Here is a 16,057-nt window from a genome sequence, read left to right on the forward strand (position 1 = left end):
CTAATTGTGGCTTGGTTATCATTTTCATTTCTCCTTAGTTCTTCTGCTACCCCATATTTTGGTGTAAGGAGGCTAGACTGTAAAACCTGCATCATGTCTTCTTCCCAAGGTGTGAGTTTCCCAGGTCAGCTTTCCACAAGCTCTACTTTTGGTAGCGCGCCTCATGGCTTTCATGCGTTGGACTTGTGCGTGAGCTAGGAAGGGAAAGTCTACTTCTCTCTTTATTAAATGCATGTCTTGCTGGGCTTTCACGTGATTATAAGGGTTAGGGCTTGGTTCCTCCCTAACTAAGTTCGTTAGCTTGTTAGGAAAAGAAGGAAACTAGGTTGGTTCTCTATCAAACTTACCCACGTGGAATACAAAGGTTATGGGCTTAGATGTTTGGGCTCCTAAGCAACCCAAAGTCTTCCATAATCTTGACTCCACGTAGGCCCAATAAACTTACGTAACCATCCACACCACAATTCACTTGACAAGCCCCGAGCATGTGACTTGGGCTTATCGTAGCATGAATAGTGATTAGCATGATGAATAGGCATGGCATGATTTGGTCTAATTACTGTAGCATGTTATGTTTGTAAATATATTTCTTCACCGATCTCTTACCTTTGCATGTATTTGAGTTTAAATAAAGGCTTGCATGACAGTTGGGCCTCGAGACTTGGTTAGGCTTGAATGTGATATTTTTGGGCCTTCACATTAGCCCCCTTAATTATTTGGGCTGTGAAAGACCTTGAGCAGGCTAAATAATCAAACACAGGCCCAAGAGATTTATGAATGTGGCTTTCCTTATGAGACTTTTCCTTTTCCCGTGTGGCTGCTGGTGACATCGTGATGATGCATTTCCTTGTGATTTTCTTCTTACTTGTCATGTGCATCGTGTGATTACCTCATAACCCGGCTTGAATTTTTATTGGAGCATGTTCAAGTAGGATTAGTTTTGGTGCATTGTTTGGCTGGGCATGGTTCCTTGATTGCATATAGCTTGCTTTTGCATGAGCATTTATATAACATGCTTTCCCTAGCGATGACTCTTATGTTTTTATGGCTTGTTAGCATGACATGTGTAGGGAAAGATATATGTGTTATGCGTGATAGCATGTAGGGAAGCAAGTCCCATGTTTAAACCTTAGGCTTTTGTGTGATGGCATGTAGGGAAGCTAGTCCCATATTATGGGATGTAAGGAAATCATTCTTATGTTAAAGCCATTGGATTTTGAGTGAGGTGCTTGAACTCTTAGAGATTTTGCGATCTCTAGGCACATTGGCATTTTTTTTAGGGTGGATTTTTGTTTGTTGCTTTGCCATGCTTTAGTGGTTGTATGATGACGGTGTCTCTTCATTGTAATATTTGATAAAGAAGTTGCCCCTGTCAGTCCTGCTTGTAGAACCATGAGTTCACGGGCCTTTGCTTCATTTGGTGCCCTAAGCATGTAAAATATCTTGATACTACCGATTCAAGTGAAGAGGATGGATATCAGCAGTGCTGCTGACGACAAAGAGTCTAGTGAGGATTTAGAAGCTAAAGAGAGTATCAATTTAAGTGCCGATTCTGAGCCGGGAAGCAGAATGCGTCCTCAGGCTTCTTTGGGGAAGGTGCGGTCGAAGAAGATAATGATACATGATCAAGTGACAAGAGTGACAACAAGGTGATTGGTGCTGATAATTTCAATAAGGTTGATGTTTTCCTCAATGATGATGTCCGAGTGAATGTATCGTGTTCTCTCATCGTGATGACTATTGCATATGCAACAACTGTAGAGGTATTTCTTTTTCCTCATGGACATCTTTGTGTGGATTTTTGCAATTGCTTGCCCATTCTTTCTTGTTTTCATGGATTCATTTGTACACTATGAGGTGACTAATCCTTGTTGAGCATAGGCATGTCTTTCTTCGTGTTGCATATGTGCATGCATATGCATGTTAGCTTGTTGAGGCTTTACCTCGGATAAGCTCAATTGCTTATAATATTTCGTGCTTCTGCTTACTGATTTATCATTTCATGAGGCACACTTTGTGCTTTCCTTACAATTGAATGTAGATGGCGAGTTGCCTTCAGCTTGCGGTGAATCAAATGCAGGTTAATGCTTCCAACTTTCATTTGGAAAAGTAGCTCGTTGTGGTTATCTTTTGCTTTTCCCAGGCATTGCATGTCACTTGGCTGTTTGCTTGCTTGACCTTCAATTTCCTTTTCTTGGCGGAGCATGATCTTTTCCTGAATCTTGCTTTTCGAAGGGCTAGTTATTCCCTCAAACAATGGGGCGTTTTGTCTCACTTTTATTTCTTCGTTTGCTTTGGCTCTGAATTCTGATGTTGAACTTGGCATGATGCTTGGTATATTGGTCTTGTAATGAAATTGGTGTTTACTTTCATGTGTGGGGATTTGTTGAGTAAAATTGTCAAGCTTTGAGATATAGGCTTTAGCTTCTGCTTGTTTTCGATGGTTGATTCTGGCATTTTGCATTCTGCCAGTGAGTTTCCTTGGAGAAGGTGGGAATGCTTAGGCTAGTTTCCCTAGGGAAACTAAGTGTGCTAAGAAGGCTTGACTTGCTTGGCATTGATTGGCTTAATTGTTTTAAAAGCTTTCATTGCTTAGCTTGATCTTGAATTGTTAAGTTTGGCATTGATTTTGCATTGTTAGGCTTGTCCTCGATTTTGCATTGTTAGGCTTAACATTGATTAGTTTGATTGCTTTAATAGTTTTCCTTGCTTGACTTAAATGGTTTTGCATGGCGTGCTGCAATTTGACTTGGCACATTGCATGGGCATTGCTTAAGCCATTATACAGCTTGCTTGGCATGGGTTATTGCTTTAACTTTAGCGTGATTGGAGTTTTAGGAAGGCTTAAGATTTTTTTATAGTCTTAGCTTGATTACTACTATAGCATGTTCACTAGAAGAAGTCCTTGCATTTACTCTCGTCAATGTAAAAGGATAAATGTACCAAAGATTTTGACAAAATGCTCCATTTATTTCTTTAAAATTCGAGGTACATCAATCGGTGCAAGGCTTTACAAAGCTTCATAGAGTAGACAAAATGATCATGATGTAGAAGGAGTTTCTTCTTCTTAATAAGCGTGATGAAATAGTAAGAGAGTCTTAGCAGTAATAAGGCTTAAGCCTTTTACCATTGACCAGTTCTGTTAGCATGTCTTCGTTGACTGAACTCAAGTAGTAGCAAGTAGTAGCATCTACTTCCGTAAGCTTCCTTGATTGGAACTTTTCCAGTGTGGGGCAAACTTTGAAGGTTCAAAGGTCTGCTTTCATATGGGCATTCTAAGGAGAATACCTCTTTCTTTGAAGCTGTGTGGCTCAACTCTATGATTGTAGGCTATGGTAACCTGCTGGTGGTATATAGTTGCTTTCCTAACTGCTTCCATTCTTCCTCGAATGACTCGAGATTTCTCCACCTCCATTTTATGCAAGCTATAGTATTCCTTGGAGACGTGCAATAGACTTACATAACATTTGGGAGATGTCCAGCCCCTAAAGTAATTGTGCACAATGTCGCTTAGGATCCTTAGTAGTGTCTTGTTTGTGGTTTTGGCTTAACCGTTTTCTTATGGATAGTACAACGTAGAGCAATGGTGCTTGATTTTTCCGATCAAGTCGAGCCCTCAATTATGAAATGGCCATGGAGTGTGCATGTCTTGCAGTAAACTTAGAGGCTTGTGGGTCAAGTTTTTGTGAACTTGGCATGCATGACATCTTTCAACTATGTTGTGCGTATCTTCCCTCATGGTAGGACAATAATACCCTAGGCTCAGCAACTGCTTTTGTAACTTCTTCTTTTTTTGATGTTTCCCTAGTAGGTTGACTAACTTTTTCTCTTCAGGTTTCTTTAACGCTGCAGTGGATTTGTCTTCGGTAGTAGATGCAGGTATGCCTTTAGTTTCCTCAGGGGCTTTACTTGCTTGGGTGTCGTACCTCCATACTTGGGGTTTTCCCATAGAATATGGTTAAACCCCTTAAACTGTCATGAGCAGTAGACAACGAGCCCATCGAGCAGCATGACCTCGTAGTCAGATCTATCCTGATGAGTCACATCCTTGTCATTTTCCCATGATCTCTTTATGGAAGCTTATACAGACATGTTGATTTTCCTTACTGCTTCTAGGAGCCTTGAGAACTAATCGATACTGATGTTCGCCAAGTACACCTTGTTGTCAGCCATGATATTGCTGATACAAATTTCCACAAGTGCTTCCTTATCCTTCCTGTTGTGGCAGTCAAGGGCAAGGTCACAGAAACGCTTGACAAAAGTCATATGATTGTCCACGTGCATTTGACGTGTGTTGTTGAGCTGAGTTATTGTGAATTTTTCCTCATGCTGGAAGTACCTTTTGCAGAACTTGCCTGCCAGCTCTTTCCAGGTTCAGATGAAACCTAGAGCGAGGGTAGTGTACCAACTTTAGGCACGATTGGTTAAACTCTTCGAGAAATCCCTGAGGCAGAGGTTGTAGTTGTCGGCATGAGGACCTAAAATGTTAATGAAATGGCTTATATGTTCCTTAAGGCTACCCTTCCTCCTATCAAAGAAGACAAAGTTAGAAGTCTCGTATCCATTAGGATATGGCATGTGGAGAAGGCTGACTGGGCATGGTAGCTAAGGAATAAACTTCCAGTCCTCCGAACTCATGTGCAACTCTCCGAACTCATGTGTAACTCCTTTTTTTTTTTTTTTTTTTTTTTTTAGCATGGCAATGACGTCTTCCTGAGTGAGCAAAGATGACATATTTTCAAAATACTTGCATGTAGCAACAGCTGATTCTTTTGGAAGTTTTTTCCTTAGGTGTATAGTCTTTGTCACTGGTTTTCTCGCATAGCTTTAAGATTGAGTTTTTCAGCTCATTCACATATGGATTAATTTCTCTTTGGGCTTCACCCAAAACATGAATGGTTATGATGATGTCAGGCATGGCATATTCGTCCAGGTTTTCCTGGCTTTCCTAGTGTTGCCTTTTACGTTAAGATTCGTTCAGTCGAGAAACAACCTCGCCTGCCTTTGAAGAGTTGTCTCATGGTAGCGTTTCTTCTGGATATTGGAGCCATTGAATCAAGATGCAACCAGGTCCCTAGTGAAGTCGCCTTATGTAGAGGACTTTTAGGTTAAGATGGACTTGGACATTGACAACGTCCTCTTGTCTCCCTTGGTTCGATTTCGTACCAAGTCCAGGAATATCTCGAAAGAACATATCTTAGGAAATATCCCAGTTGGATTAATGAATCGAAGATAACATGATTAAGCAAATAATGGCTTGCTTAAGTGAGGCATGGTGTGGAAGCTAGACATTCATCAGTTTAACATGTTGAGAGAGAAAGTTGGCATGGTTGTATGGTGTTCTCTGTTGGATAAACTGGGTTTCTTTAGTTCTCTCTATGAAGCTAGAAGATTGGCCCTAAAGATGTATTCCCTGACTGAAAGGGTTGAAGGAAGTTTGGGGGAAAACTTTAAGGTTGCAGAAAGATAGTTATGTGTTTGTCTCTAGCGTTTTAACCTCTCTGTCTTCTCCTCTTCTAGGCTGAGTCATTGGGTCCCTTTTAATAGTTTTTGACTCCCCTTTTTGTTGGCGAATGTCTTATCTCTAAGGTTCCTAGGGAATCTCTAATTGTGGCTGGGTTCTCCCTCCCATTTCTCCCTAGTGCTCATGCTACCCTATATTTTGGTGTAAGGAGGCTAGACTGTTGAACCTGCATCGTGTCTTTTTCTATAGGCGCGGGTGTCTGGGTCAGCTTTTCGTATACACTACTTTAGGTAGCATGCCTCATGGCTTTTGCACGTTGGATTTCAGTGTGAGTTATGAAGGGAAAGTCTGCTTCTTTCTTCATTAAATGCATGTTTGGCTGGGCTTTCACATGACTTTAAGGGTTAGTGCTTAGTTCTTCCCTAACTATGTTGGTTAGCTTGCTAAGGAAATGAGGAAACTAGGCTGGTTCTCTCTCAAAATTACCCACATGGAATACAAAGGTTATGGTCTTGGACTTTTGGGCTCCCAAGTAACCCAAAGTCTTCCATAATCTTGACTCCATGTAGGCCTAATGGACTTCTGTATTCACTTGACAAGCCCCGAGCATGTGACTTGGGCTTATCTTAGCATGAATAGTGATTAGCATAGTAAATAGGCATGGCGTGATCCGGTCTAATTACCGTAGCATGGCATGGTTGTAAATATATTGCTTCATCAATCCAGCACCTTTGCATGTATTTGGGCTTGAATAGAGGCTTGCATGACAATTGGGCTTCGAGGCTTGGTTGGGCCTGCATATGACATTTTTAGGCCTTAATAGATGGCATGACATATGTGGAGTTTACTTTGTTGAAATGTATGTCATAATAGCACCCGTGGACAAAAAAGTATTTAAAAAGACATTAAAACTTGTAAAATTGTTGTAATTAATATTTCACATAGTGTGATTGTATAAATCCTAAGTTGAGATAAATCAGGAATCTTTCGAGATCAGGAAGATGTTTCCTATTTTACTTTGTATTACTTGGAGAGTAAGTTATTCTCTCATTCTTATTATTATAGATAAAGAAACTAGGCATGAGGAATCACATCAAAGAATTTTTCAAGCCTTTCTCCATCTTCTCTCTACCGCACATTCTCTCTTTCTCTCTCTAACTTTAGGTCACAACATGTTACCAGCATATTCTTCATGCTGCGCTAAGGAGAGTTTGTCCATCTTCAATAAGGGGAGTATTATGTTTGAATCATTCTTATTATAATTACCTTTTTAATTTGTGGAAGTAATATACTTGTTATTGGTTCAATTTATGTTTTTTATGTTGAACGTGATACATTGCCTTAAAGATGGAAATCTAACATTGGAAATCTAAACACACGCCCTTAATTGTGGATATTTTTTTCAGCCTTAATTGCATGAAACATTCACCATGATGCATGAACTCAACTTGTACGCGTTTTGGAATTATAGAATCTGCATAAATTGTTTTCACATTATGTATATATATATATTATAATGGTGAATTGAATATGCCTGAATAAGAAAACAAAAAGAAAGAAAAAAAAATGTTGTAGAACAGTGGATGTCCACTCAAATAATTAAATAATGGGCAAGTTGCCCTTCCAATGTCTACCGAAGCTTGCTTCCTATGACTCCTATTTTCTATATAAGTACAAACCCCACACAACACCAAAGTAGAGAGACTTATGGTAGAGAGAGATGAAGGAAGAGGAAGAAAGAAAGAAAGAGAGGAAGAATAGGAGAAAATAGTGAGAGTTATCTTTGTAATCTTATTATTTCGAATTATAATGAAACCACCACTGCTGCCCTGAGGATGTACTCTAGTCGCACTGACTGTAGAGGAACCTTGTAAATTTTGTGTCTTGTTTCATTTATTCCACTATGCACACCGTCGATTTTACAACACGTTATCAGCACGAGAAGCTCTCATGTCAATGGAAAGCATAACACCATAAATTCGGATAACCACAAGTCGAACTTGTAGTACTAGGAGCAGTTTAGCTCTAAGACGTAGCACCAGAAAAATTAGATAGTAGATACGGCAAGCCAAACACGGCAAACAGGGAAGATCATCTTGTCCCAAAAATCCATTAACCATTCTTTTGTCACTCTAGCTGTTGATGTGTTGATCCTTATCCCTGCTAGACCTGCAATCTTGTATCTTTCTCGTGGACAATAGAGATGGAGAGATCTTACAGATAAACAAAGGTGCAACAAACAAGCAAAGGTATGTCCATTTTTCGTCTCTCCCATAGCGCCAAAAGCGCCCCACTGAATTCCGGTGAGAATTGAAATTTACAACAACCTGTAGTCATCATTAGATAAGAAAACTCGTACCTGACAATTGGTTTCCATAGATCCAGAAGAATCTCATCAGACTTGGAAACCCAGATCGCGTCATTTTCGATGGATCTTTAGAACTCCTATGAATACTCTTGTCTGAGATGGTGATGGCATCACTGACTCCACACATGCCTCATTCTCTTGTGCCTCCATCAACTCCGCTATCATCTATGTCCCTATAAGGAGGATCTTGCTTCGCGATGCCATGTTCTCTAGGCCATGCAAGAACAATGCCAGTCTCTGGTAGCATTTTGGGATTGAATTGGTTCTGTGTGACCTCCACAACAACCCAATTGGCCCTAGGTTTGAGACTGGTAAAGACAGACAAAGAAGAAAAAAGAAGGAGAGATTATGGAATGGTGTTTTAGGCACCGTGTAAAAAAGGATTGGAAAGGTGGAATTTTGGTGTATAATGCTGACACAAAAGGAAAAAAGGGCAAAGAAAAGCCAGTAGCCATAAAGCTCTAGAAGAGTTACTTTGATGTGTTAGAATTGTGCATAGAAAAGAATAAAAAGGGAAATAGGGCCAAAGCTTTGGAAAGGTGCGATGCACCATGTGAAAGAAAACAAAAAGCAAAGTTTTTGGAATGATGCATCATGTGAATGAATAAGAAAAAAATAAAAAAATAAAATAGGTAAAGGCTTTTGGATGGTGTTGTACCTTTTGAAAAGAAAGAAAAAAACAATATATATATATATATATATATATATATATATATATATATATTTATGTGAATGGTGTTGGCTTAAAATTCTTTCACAAGTTCTATTTACCTTAAAGCAATTTATTTACTATGGACGGTTTTACCTCCTACTGCTTTATGTTTTAACTTATGTGAATGGTGCTGAATTAAAGCCCTTATCACAATCTTTATTTACTTAAATGCAATTTATTCACTATGGTTGGAATTACCGTCTATTGTTTTAATTTATTTATTGTACTTATCTTTTGTTACGATGAGTATATATAGGACCCGAAGTTCCTTGATCAGATCAAAACTTGAAGTTTCTTAATCCTCATCATATAAAAATAATTGGACCCGAAGTTCCATCATACAAAAAGATCGGGCATGAAGTCCCTTGATCCTTAAGATCAGGACATAAAGTTCCTTGATGAGTATTGTAAGTTTGAAGTGTCGTAGTGCCTCAACTTAATTGTAATAAAGGCCATAAGAGTCTCAGTCTACAAACTATTAAATAAGGACCAGAAGTTCCTCATATCCATACTTAAAATGGTTTAGCAGAAGCCTTTATTAAGTGTATGAAATTGATTACACGCACTCTGCTCATGAAAACGAAATTGCTAGTTTTCTACATGGGGACATGTCATTTTATATGATGCATTATTAGTTCGATTGGGGCCTGTTGCCAACCATCAATACTTCTCAGTACAACTCGTGTTTGGGCACCAGCCAAACATTATACATTTACGAGTTTTTGGTTGTGTTATCTTTGTGCCTATTGCACTGCCACAACGTATTGAAATGAGGCATCATCACTGATTGGCATTGATGTTGAACACCATCTATCATTTAATATTTAGAACACTTGACTATGGATATGTTTACTGAGTGGTTTGTGGACTGTCATTTTGATAAAACAAATTTACCGCCGTTAGGGGGAGAAAATAACATCGTTCCAGAAGAACGATGAGAAAATACCATTCTAGAAGAATGATGAGAAAAAACCGTTCCAGAAGAACGAAAAGAATTTGTCTTATTTTGATTCACGAAGCAATCAATATGAAAATGAAGTAATAATAATTAAATGATGCAATGATGTGTCAATCAAATGCCAAATGCATTTAATGATGCAATGAAAATGATGAAATCACATATACTTATTGGAAATGTGCCTACAAGAATTGATGTCCTAGTTGGATAAAATAATGAGGCAGCAAATGATTTATCTATTGCACGCCTGAAGCGTGTCAAACCTTCAGACTCAAAAGGTTTAGTCATTTGAAAGAAGAAGAATATAGCACCATTGAACTATTGCATTCCCGAAGCATAACTGTTGCATGCCAGAAGCATGACAGTCGCCGCATGGATATATGTCCCAGAGAGGACAATCCGCGAACATGGGAATGTTGGTGTCTCATGCATGAAGCATGATAGACATATAGGTTCCAATGACTAAACTCCCGGAAGTGAAGATTACAATCCAAGCTCTATAATGCTCAAAAAAAGGTTATGATCCGCATTCTCTAAATTATGACTATCCTAGAAGAGATAGTGTAATGCCCTTGAAGAGGCAATGGATATCCAAAAGAAATGAAAAGCTTTTATGCATGTGCATGCATATGAGAATATGGGATCACCAATGATAATTTTGGTTTTTACAAGTAGCTACTAAATTCATCAATGAGCTGTGTTGATATTGAGTCCCGTTCTTTTCCATCAACGAAAGGAAAGATTATTGACCAAAAAATTGAGAAGGGAAATTCCATTACAATTTTGTAAGAACATGGAAAAATGGACCTATATATTTGAATATAATACAAATAGCCAAAATATGTTGAACCAAGGAGGTTACATATGGGCATTTGTAATACAGTGAAATACACTCACATGATGTGACACAAGGTTACTAATTGAAACCTGAAATTATACTTTTGTAAATGAGTTCATATGAATGGAGAATTATATACGAAGGGTTATGAGTCGCCCACATCATATCTCTATAAGTAAATCCCTCAAGTATACATGGGAGCAAATTGCTCTGTATAAATTCCAAAGAAAAATGTGTCATAAAGTGTAGAAAATCTCTAAAGGATTCAAATTGCTTGAAGTAAGCCCTCGAAGGGTAAAACATAAATTATGTACTCAATACCAATGGATGATATGAATTGCCTTAGTGAGTACTATGATTATGATATTGTTGCAACATACTAAAATCTCTTGCAAAAGTCAATGACATTAAATTAGAACTCCTGAATAGTCAAGAAAGATTATAAAGTGTTGAGAGGAATATTGGCTTGAGCTGCATATCGAACAGTATGCTAACACGAATATTATCCATGATGTTTATGATATTAAAGAATCATATGGATTGAGGATTATGAGTTGAATACTCAAATGATGTAGACACTAAGAAATATCATTTATCTTCGTGAGGGTCAAGATAAATTGATATTTGGTCTAGAAGTACGACATCTTAGTGAAGTATATGCCTTATTGTATTTGGCACAATACATTGAATGAAATAAAGCTTATCTATTAATATCTTCGAGAAATTACAGACATGTATATACACATGCGTTAAAACAAACAAACAGGATGAAGCCTTTACAAAGGTTGCTCATGTGAAGCCTTAGTACTCGGCAGTACCCCAGAAAGGTGAGGTACTGGAGATTGATCATGTGGCACCCCAGTACTTGGCAATACACCAGAAGGCGAAGGCATTAGTTGCCTGCAGAATCTAGCCACGAATCTCTGGTGATCACTTTGAATCCGACTTTCGGATTCTAGCAGCTGGTTGAGCTTTCTTTTCATGCTCGTTGAGTAATTATTGGCAAGAATGACTCGCGCCATATATTATCATGACGAGGCTTGTCTATATCACTCCTAAGACTCAAATCTAAACAAAGGTTAGATGGGTAAGCCATTTTCAGAAATGATGAAGGAAAAATGAGGTCAAATAAAATCTCAGAAGTGCAAGAAGGGGAAAATTTCTACAGGCAGCAACTTTCTGAGCATACTCTTAAACACAATTGATGTATCTATAAAAGAAGAGGCAACAAAGCCACTTGTTCAGAGATCGAAGAGGCACAACTCTCGAATTTCAAAAGCCAGATTTTCCTAAATAAAGTTTGTTGGTACGTTTCAGATGCAATCTCAGACTTTCAAATATCATGTGCAACTTTGTCAAAGATCTCTGACAAAGTTGAAAACGCGTAAATCTTACTGTTCTAATTACACCACAGTTGCTGACAAGAGTAAAAGCACAACACCACTACTTGCTATTGAAAAATCTCTATATATGTCGAACTTCGTTCTCCATATCAAGGCAGACATGCAAGAATACCTAACTGTTCCTCATTTCCAAGAATGCATCTTCAACAAAGCATCTCGAAATACTCAGTTTTCTTCCTCTCCGAGAATACCTCTTCAAACACCAAAGCAAGGGTATCTCATATCATGCTTTCCCTCATCCTTTCCCTTGTCCTTGTTCTTATCTGCAAGACAAGAAGAAAGAGAGCAATCAGTCGCCACTTGGAATTAAGCTCTCGATCTGGAACTGATTGCCCAGAACCTTTGCCTACTTGCTTACCTTGCATTGCTCTCGAGTACTCATCTTCAACTGTTGATATGATGTTGGCTATTTACACTGAAGCTGCCAAGCATGATGAGCCGCTGAGAAGTGATGTTCTGAAGGACCATTCAAATGCAAGGGTTGCATTCCACTCCTACATTAGGGGACAAATACTGCAAGAGAAGATGTCACACATGCATGGGGGAAAACTAGGGAAAATACCACTTATGCAAGGGGAACAGATAAGGCAAGTGAAAATGATACATTGAAGCATGTGGAGACAAGCACAACAAAACACGTGCTAATTTATCCTCGACGGAGCCGAAGATCACTTGTCACGTGGAGCTGCTCGTGGTCCCATTTCATTCAAGAACAAGTCGCAAGGCCATTAAAGAAATCACAAGTCCGATTCAAAATCAAGTGTCCACCCCCTTGAATCAAATTCAGCTCTAGATAAAAGGAGTAAATTCAGACCTTTGGAGGAAGTCTAGCAGAAGGCCCTACAGCTTAGTTCAAGAACAAGCCTGTGGAAAGTCAACAAGCATAACAGATATGGTACCACTCATCAGGGGGAGCATCCAAAAACATATCAAGATTTTAACGAGTCAATCGAAGACTTGTGGCCATTCCATGGGGAGTGTTGTAGAACAGTGGATGTCCACTCAAATAATTAAATAATGGGGAAGTTGCTCTTCCACTGTCTGCTGAAGCTTGCTTCCTACGACTCCTGTTTTCTATATAAGTACAAGCCCCACACAACACCAAAGTAGAGAGACTTATGGCGGAGAGAAAGGAAGGAAGAGGAAGAAAGAAAGAAAGAGAGGAAGAAGAGAGGAGAAAATAGTGAGAGTTATCTTTGTAATCTTGTTATTCCAAATTATAATGAAAGCACCACTGCTGCCCCGAGGAAGTACTCCAATCACACTGATTGTAAAGGAACCTCGTAAATTTGGTGTCTTATTTTATTTATTCCACTACACACACCGTCGATTTTACAACAAAAAAAGTATTTTTAAACCTTAACTCGAGCTAAGCTATTGTTAGACAAAATTAAAAAAAAAAAAAAAAAAAAAGGTCCAGGATGACATGTCGTTTGACGTCATCCTTCATTGGAGAGCGACACATCGTTTTCGACGTCGTCTTATCCCTTCAAACCTCGCCGCCACCTCGTTTGTCCTTGCCTGAAGTTGAGTGGTGACGAAGAGGCCGGGATCCACTATCACTACGACCTACAGTCGTCCACCAGCGAACGAAATCATCCCCGAAGACTGGGTTTCAGAGATTCCAGAAGAAATCCGACCTAGATTTGGAACCCTCTAAAGATACCCGTGTCTTCCGTTCTCCATCTCCAGCCGCCGACATCCATGGACATCTGAAGCCATCCCAACTCGACTGAATTAGAGACCTGCACCTAGACCGATGGCCTCGAGCTTCATGCTCGGCCACACCACCAACGCCACAATCTGTGACGGCGTTAGGATTCTTTTGTAGCCGTGCCGATTAAAATAATAATTCATTTTTAGGGGCGAAGCTTCATATTTTTTTGGACTTGAAACTTCGACAGTGGTATCAGATCCATGGTTGTAATTGATAATTGCGCAATTTTTTCATTGTTACGATGAATTGCGTTGTCGACTTCTTTATTTTTATTATTAGGGTTCATATTATTCTTGAATGGTTCTTGATAATATGAATGTTTTGATCTAAATATTGGAGATGCATGATTGGGGTTTGTGTTTACGGGATTAATTAAAAGATTGGAAAAAAAAAATTAAAAATTGAAATTGAAATCCGCTAGGAGTTTTGTTTAAAAAAAAAAAAAACTGTCACTAAAAGTCTCAAATTGCCCTTTAAAAACTTTTAGTGATAAAACTGTTTGCCACATCAATTCCATGCGGAAATTAGATTTTAATTTTAACTTCTTTCATGAATTTTAAGGCTTTCTTGATTGTCAGGAGACAATAAATTCTCTAACCAATATGATTTCAATTAGATTATGAATCTAATAGGAAAGTCAATTCTATTTTGGAATAGAACTCCATATTGGAATATGTTTCATAATTTTATTTAATTGTTGAATAAAAGAAATAGGAAATCAATATCCTATTTTGACAAGAATTGTGGTATGGAAAATTGTTTCAATATCCAAATGGATTCTTAAAAGTTATGAATCCTATTTAAAATGTTATTTCCTAATTGAATTAGATTTCTTAATTGTTGAGAGTTTTAATTAGGGAAATGTTATTGGCACTCCAAAAATCTTATTTTACACTCATCGTGTATTTTTCTTTCTTAATATAAAAAATTTAGAGTGTATAATGAGATTTTTAAAGTGCTAATAGCAATTCCCTTTAATTATTAGGGATAATAAAATCTTTTTAAGTAGTGGGAGCTAAGATGGAGACCAAATTAGACGTGGATCCTAGCCCTACAAATTTTGGCACACCCTAGTAGGGGTGGTTTGGTATGGGATACCATACCGAAACTAGTATCCCCAATCCCAAACCAAAATTTTTTGGGACGGGAATTTGAAGACCAATCCCAAACCAAATTTTCGGGAATCCCAAATTTCGGGAATCTCGAAATATTTTCGGGATTTTGGGACAAATCGGGAATCCCAAATTGAAATACGAAATTATGAATTGTTCTTCAAATATATAATTCAAGAACACATTCATGAACTAGGAATTTCATTTCATTCACACTACCATTTAATTGAACACTGGCATGCCTGACTGTTTTTATCATAGTCAAAATTCAAATTAATTAAACCCTTTTTGCAATCTGTTGAGAGACAAAAGAATCAAGTCTTCTGAAATCATCAGCCATGGCAGCAACAATAATAAAATCCACATGAATATCAAACAGAACATGAAAAATATGCAAGGTGTAGGGCATTCCAGGTTGCAGAGCATGAATTAGAAACTACTAGCATCAATTATAAAAGAATAATATATATATGTATAAATATATATATAATAATTAACATTATATATTTTCGGTTCGGTATGGGATTCCCGAAATATTGAGAAGCCAATCCCGAATCCCATACCGAAATTTTGGGATCGGTTCGGGATAGCATCCCGAAAATTTCGGGAATTTCGGTTTGGGAAATTTTTGGTTTGGGATCGGGATTTTTTCGGTTCGGTTCGGGATTTTTGGGAATTTTTTCCACCCCTACACCCTAGGGTTACTAGGGCCGAAATATGTGGTAAATTTTGGCCAATGACGCGTCCCCAAAACCCTCTACTTTTCAACCAATCCTTGAATATCTCACAATCCTTTCTATGATGACCCTTAGTCTTGCAGTGGTGACACTTGATCTTAAAAACATCTTTAGGTTTAACTTTAAGATTGTTAGACTTAGAGGGTTTAGTATTTTTAGTAGGCTTGCCAAACTTATCAGAGAATTTAAATGTCTTACAAGAAGCATAAGTGGTCTCTTTATGCACAAGATTGACAGATTTGAGCTCCTTGCCTTTTTCTTGTTTTTGTCGAGATTCCTCTTGCACACATTGAGCAATTAACTCATCAATGGTCCATGTCTTGTCTTGAATATTATAGGACACTTTCAATTGACTATACTTTGCTGGCAGTGCTTGCAGAATCATGAAGACAAGTTGTCTTTCACCAATAGTCACATCCATTGAGTTAAGCTTTTCTACTGCATCTTTCATCTTCATTATATGGTCCCTGATGGAAGTGTTCCCATCAATCTTGTAAGTTGTCAACATTGACATGTGCAAGATAATTTCTGCCTTTTCAGACTCCTTGAACTTGTTTTCAATGGCTTTGAGATAATCCACTTTAAGAGCATGCTTCTTTATGCCCCCTCACTGTGTCAGTCATTGCACTCTCAAAATTTGATAAGGCAATTTTATTAGCCCTCATCCACCTTTCAAAATCAGCTTTTTGAGCTTTCGTACTCTTATCCGTCAATTCTGGTGGTTTGGGCGAATCTAGTGCAATGTTGA

Source organism: Pyrus communis, chromosome 4 (genome assembly GCF_963583255.1).
Source record: "Pyrus communis chromosome 4, drPyrComm1.1, whole genome shotgun sequence".
Classification (NCBI taxonomy): domain Eukaryota; kingdom Viridiplantae; phylum Streptophyta; class Magnoliopsida; order Rosales; family Rosaceae; genus Pyrus; species Pyrus communis.